The sequence below is a fragment of the Tenebrio molitor genome, chromosome 8, assembly GCF_963966145.1.
Source record: "Tenebrio molitor chromosome 8, icTenMoli1.1, whole genome shotgun sequence".
NCBI lineage: Eukaryota > Metazoa > Arthropoda > Insecta > Coleoptera > Tenebrionidae > Tenebrio > Tenebrio molitor.
The window spans coordinates 6,834,966-6,841,965 of NC_091053.1; positions in this window are offsets into that span (position 1 = coordinate 6,834,966).

The window sequence follows — 7,000 nt, forward strand, 5'->3', positions numbered from 1 at the left end:
TTGTTATTGGATTAAATTGGATTAAAAATGTGTGAGTACTGTTTTATTGCAAAGTAGTAAAACTGACAACAATGCGCTAGACAATGACGCAGTTTATAACCTCAAACTTAGAAAAACATAACCTAATTCAATAGACAGCTTTACTGCCAACTTAAATGCACTTTTTCCATGGCCTCCCCTTATGCCAAAACATCGTGAATGGCATATATGTACCTATATTTTGGCATATTTAAAAAGAGCTAATTTTTCTGAACAAATTGGGAAAACAAATCAAATCTAAATCGGATAACATAGTTCGCATCTCAAACTCGTATAATACTGTTCGCGCCAGAAACTTCTGTATTTGCCCAGCTTAGTCATTTATTCTTATTCATGAGTCAGATCCCAATTCGCGGGCCGCGAGTCATCTACTTGAGTCAAATGTCCACCAACTTCTGTTATTAAATTCATTTATTTATTTTTCTAACATTTGTTGGGACCAAGCACCACCAGAAACGATTTCTTGTTCAATAAAATTTAAGTGAAGTGTGTTCAATCGTTTTAATTCTTTTTCTGAAAACTTTCCGAAGGTACGGCCTCTCGTTGACCCAAATTAAATTAAATTACACTGCGCCGCAAAATTAGCGCATACTGTGTAAAAATTTTAAAAAAGCCTGTAAATTTAAATTTTAAATGATACATTATGAAAAGTGGTTTTCTAATGATTATCGGATTTAAACTTTAAGATAATGCAAATGAACATTTTTGGTTTCCAAATGACAGTGAAAAATTTTCTAAAAAAGAATACGATCAATTTTCTAAATTATGCGTTAATTTTGCGGCGCAGTGTATAAACATAACACAACGTAGGATCCATAAGCTCCATTGTAAAACGGTCGTAAATATCATAACCTATCATCATGACATTGATTGTCATTTTTTTCTCATTTTTTGAGCCTTTGGTGACAAGGGCATAATCAGACAGATAAATCTTTTTAATCTGTGACAATCTAACCAAATTTAGAAATGACATTGACGTCCAAAATACATATATTGCTCGCGACTGTACATTTCATGTATAGTTGACTCAAGTTGCAAAAAACCACTTGTCATTTGCAACAGCATTTTTTTTTTCATATTTTTAAGCCAAATAAAGGCACAAAGGAACCAGAGGTTTCATTGTTGGATGCCGTGAAAATGGAATACCCATTCGTCAAATCGTAGAAAGAGTTAATATGGCTGTAAGTGCTTTAATAAATATGCCGATATACTGATTTTAAAATATTTTTACTACACTATTTAGCAATCAACAGTAAATAGGCCTTGGATCGTTCTTTAAATACAAGAACAAAGAGTGGCCGTCCAAAAGGTACCACTCGAGAGCAGGATAATGCGATAGTGGAAATGACGAGGCAAATGCCTTTTACTAATACCACGAAAATAAAAAAAAGAAACGTAGTGCCGCTTAGGTCAAAGTGAACTACATGCAAGAACTGCGCCTAAGAAAAACAGAATTAACAGGAGCACATCTTTCAGAAAAAGATTGATCCCAAAGTGATTTTTACGGATGAAAAAGTTTTCTCCACCTCGGATGAAACGCCGTTATTGACGTGTTGCGCCCTAATAATACAGGATGTTTGCCTGAATATGTGCGAACCACTACGACACTCTTTAGGATATTGAGGGTGGATGCACCATGCTGGGCCAGGCGAAGTGCTTCAATTCTAAGCGGTATATGGATAGAAATATTAGAGAAAGTATTGTTTCCATCCGTAAGAACAATCTATCCGGAGGAAGAAATGGAGCAGATTGTTCTTGTGCAAGACAATCGCTCCATGCATACAGCACCACTAGTTCAGGATTGGTTCGAAGATCATCCTGAACTCGTAGTTTTAATATGGCCTTCGAAATCGCCAGATCTGAACCCAGTTGAAAATTTGTGGAGTCAAATAGTTTGTATGAAAACGTGACTAGAGTGTGGATAAATATGCGAGGTGCGAGGGCGGAACTATTGCTAGAATATGGTAGATGGTATGCGACAACATCCTCAGGAATGTATACAGTGCATTTTTTTTAACTGTTGCCATAGGGAATTGCATGGTAAAACTTATACCCCCTGTTAACTTTTGTTCTGATGAAAATATTCAAACCATTTTTGGAACAAGGTTTGAAGATTTTTTAAACTATCGGTCAGAATACAATTCAATATCCTAAACTGTCAAAAAAGTTGTGAAAAAAATATTTTCTAGCGCGTCCCTGTCGGCTCAACCAGCCAGCACCTGACCATCTCCACTTTTGACTTTTGTCACTTTCTTTTAAAAAATAAATAGCGAGATCTCCTCGAGGCTATGATTAAAATAAATAACAAAATAAAATATAAAATCTAATTTTTGTTCCCATATCGTCTACTACGTTTTTGTCAAATTATTTTACGTTCATTAATTTCAATTTTGAAGAGTAAAATTAGTAAAATAAAACTGCTTGTCGTTGTTCAAACAATATGCATTGCGTAGTCTTATTAATGATCTATTACAAAAATAAAAATTAGCACCAAACCTGCAGTGGATCATAAGTTAACAGAGGATATTATTTTTACCATGTAATTATGTAATTCCCTATGGCAACAGTAAAAAAACGCATAAGAGGTCAACCAGAAACTGTGGAGAAATTAAGGGCAAGAATAACTGAAGCTTGTAATTCCATTACAGTGCGATATTTACAAAACACGCGAAGAAATTTTCAAGATCGCTTGGGACATTGTCCAGCAGTCGAAGGAAAACACTTTGAACAATTTCTGTTAATTTGTTGAGTTACTTGTGCGTTAACGTTTTTACATTTTGTTTTTTTTTTTAACAAATAAATGTTTAGATGTTCTGTCATCCAAAAGCTAATTTAATCATAGCCTCAAGGAGATCTCGCTATTTTTTAAATGAAAGTGACAAAAGTCAAAAGTGGAGATGGTGAGATGCTGGTTGAGCCGACGGGGACGCTATTCTGGCGGCCGCTCGACGTACTATCATTCGGGCGCGCTAGAAAATATTTTTTTCACAACTTTTTCAACAGTTTAGGATATTGAATTGTTATCTATCCGATAGTTTAAAAAATCTTCCAACTTTGTTCCAAAAATGGTTTGAATATTTTCATCAGAACAAAAGTTAACAGGGGGTATAAGTTTTACCATGCAATTCCCTATGGCAACAGTTAAAAAAAATGCACTGTATACAATGGGGGATACTATACACATTATTAAATATGTAGTCTGTTATTAAAAAAAGATATATATTTTAAAATCCGTTTTTGGGGTTTTTATTTTCGCCAATAAGAAACAAGTAGTGTAAGGTACAATTAAAAATTAAATGACATGTTCGCTATTCTGTTATGTTTTTTTTTGTGATCTTAATCAATTTTCGATCATTATATGGGAGGAACTAATTAAAAAATAAATAAAAAAACATTCACTACATTTTGTAATCGATACACCAAAATTTACAACTGTGTTATAAAACCTTCGATGGTATCAAAGCAAAACCCTCCGTTAACGGCACCTGACTGTGTTGATACACTGGAACTTATTTAAAACAGTAATACAAGTATACATATGTATATTATACACCAAAGTGAAGTTCATGATTATAGCTAGAGCGCCAAGATTAGATCCCGAAGCGTGCCGAGGGGACTTCTCTACCGTGGTTTATAGACAATTTTTTTCTCTACTAGGTGGCACAAAATCACCAAGGTGGAAAATTTGCTTGGCCAGCAAATAAATTACTAAAATTGCCATTTTATTGCACCAATGAACAGTACAGGTCGACCAGAACAGCTTAGCTAGTGACGCAGTGGACTGAAGTCCCGCCCACTAGCGGAGCGCACTTGGTTGTTGTGTCTGGAAGTGTTCAGATCGTGTACAATCGGGCTAAAATCAGCGCTTCAAGCTTCAAGTGAACAGCATGTCCGGGCTGTTTTGAGCAGATTTGCTTCGTTGAGTGTACCGCACCTACAACCGTAGCCAGATCCTTGTCTTCTTACAGACATTCGCTCGTTTCCTGGTCGGCGCATCTCAGGCGCCAAGCTATTCTGGTCAAGCTGTAGTAAATACTAAAATGTATTTATTTTAACTGTACATTATACACAATATGGTTCAAAAGTAAATAATATTTAATACAGGATTATTCTAAATGATTGTAGTCGAAGTAGGCCATGCCCATGTTATTACATTTTTGTCGCTTTCATGTGAACTGTCAGTTTTGCTCTGTCACTGTCATTTTTTAGGTGAAAAGTACGGTGATGAGATTTTTATTTAGTTTTGTTAATTTAACGATTGAATCCAGAAATATTGAGTTGTTTTGTACCCAATTTAACTCTCGTGTGTACTCACTTATTCACATCATTTTGATGTTTTTTTTTTTTTATGTGGAGCGGCAGCCATAAATTTTACATTGGGTTTTCACGCCTACTTCGACTACAATCATTTAGAATAACCCTGTATGATTTCAAGATATAAGTATGGAAAGTCATTTCGAGAACGCGTCCTTAGAAACAAACAACAGGAATTCCCATAAAATTAACGATATTTATCTGATAAGCCCTGATTAATAATAATTATTATTACTCGACGATTATTTCACGATTATTCAGATTTTTATTTACGGCTCAAAATTTTATTTAAACTCTGTGTGCCCATTTTTAACCCACGTGCCCCGATGCTGTTTTAGTTTTGTTTAAAGATATTTTAATTTACCTCTGCACATTTGTAACATTGTAACGATCTATTTTATTACATTTAGGACAACGTAACATTTTATCTGCCCCGCCCATTACATTTTCTTAGTTAGCATTTAGCAATCAAATAGGTTGTTAAGACGATCTCATTTACACAGAAAAAATTCTGATATTCGAATTGTTTTAATGACATTTTATATTTTAAAACCTAAAACAATAATTGTGGACTTGACAGCAAAATTCTAACCTTAACTTTCTTACGCGGCAAATGTGATGAAAAATTATATATTAGATTGAATCTGGCTTTGATTCTCATTGGTCAATTTATGTGGGCGTAGCAGATAAAAAGTTATAACGGCAATACTATAGTACACTATAGTATAGTGAATTTTGTTTTCACCAACTTAATTCAACAGGTGGGGGTTATTTGATTTGGGCACGGCCTTTAGTAATATAAAACAAAAGAAAGATTTTCACTTTTTCAGTCAGAAGCGTCTATTAAGCAATGAACAAAAATTAATTCTCATATACCAAAATGGTGTTCAAAGAAAAGGTCATTAAGGTGACATTTTTTTATCCGATTATTGCACAGTGTGCATTTTAGAGAAATTTTATCGGGTTATTTTTTGTTTTCTCGTTTTGATTGGTCAATATTTGTCACGCAATTGGTTGCTAAACATATGAAGGAAATAATCATATAAAAAGTGTATGAAGGGTGTAAAAGTGAGAATTCGCTTTTTTTACCGCAGATTTTTTTATTTCTACCATGAAACCAAGTGGCGTGTCCACAATTTATTACCTGAATTACCATGCCAATTGTTCACGTATCACGTTTTTCAAAAAACACATATTTTTCCATTACGAGTACGTGTTTAAATATTTCCATGTATTTTGATTACAGGTTGTATGATAACTGATAACATTAAATTCTTGGTCGATAAAATTTAAATTAATTCATTATTAAAACTTACAACTTATTAATGACTTCGAAATTTACAGAGAATATTTTATTTTGTGCTGAACTGTTTTAATTGAGTTCTTTGGAATGAGAGCAGTAGTTTCCATTTAGTTTTGAAAAGGATACAAACTCGAACAAATAATTGTTAAATTTTTATAAACATAAATGCAATCCATTACCTTTAAAACAAAGAAAAATCGATGATATATTAACCGCATTTGCCGCTTTTTTCCGTCCTCTATTGCCAGTGAGGGTTTAACTTGCAATGGACAATCACAAGAAGATTGTTCCTAACGGCAAATATTCACATTCCAAATTTTCACTAAATGATCACACTTATGTGACTTTAAAGAAAGTTTATATCGATTTTTCTTACAACAAATTTACGAAGTTCTACAACGCGTTTTGTTTGACTCTTCATGCATTTCTTTGGTTAATTCAGATTCACTTCATGGTCAATCACTTTACGGTTGATTTGATTGCCAAATACGGCTGCAACATGATGCTGTCATTTTATGTAAGTAACTAAAATACCTTAAAATTGGATGTAAAAATCCACTAATTATTTGTTTAGGCTCAAATGACGATGCTATTTGCCATAATTTTTGAACCGAAAATTTTTGAACTAACGAGTAAACTTGAAAACAACTTTTGGTCAGAAGACAGCGCCGGTGTCGAAGCACGACAAAAAATTGCAACCAAATCGAAAATATTTTTGGCAATCAACTTTGTTTTTCTTAGTACTTGGCTAGCTTTGTCAGTGGTCATGTTACCGAAGTTTGGTGATCACAAAGTGTGGATTCTTATCTCGATAATTTTTGAGAAACATTTTGGAACTTGGGCAATAATTCTTGATTGGATTTATTTTTCGACCGCGCCCTTTTTACTATACTCGTCGATTCGGCTCGCTGGAAGTCTGTTCTACGCAACATTAATATTCCATGTGCAGATATTCCTCATTAACAAACATATTTTGAAAATAATTTCTAACAGTTGTGAGGGCGCAAGTTGTTGTGTTGATTTTTTTGTCAAATACTCTAAAACCTATGGGATTTACCTTCGCTGGAATCACTTTGGACTACAAATTTGGACTTTCCGTAAGTTGAAATTGAACAAGTTGAGATGACACAATTAAGTTTTCATCATATGTACTTGTAGCTACTTCGCACGGGATTAACTTATGCTCTTGTTCTTTATCAACTGGAATTCTAGACAAAAACGAGACAATCTTTGCGTATTGTAAGTAATTAATACTACGCAACTCGTCAAACTGAGGAAGATTTCATTTCTTCTACCATACAAAGTTGTCTTAATTATACAGGATATCTATAAATGATTGTCGGG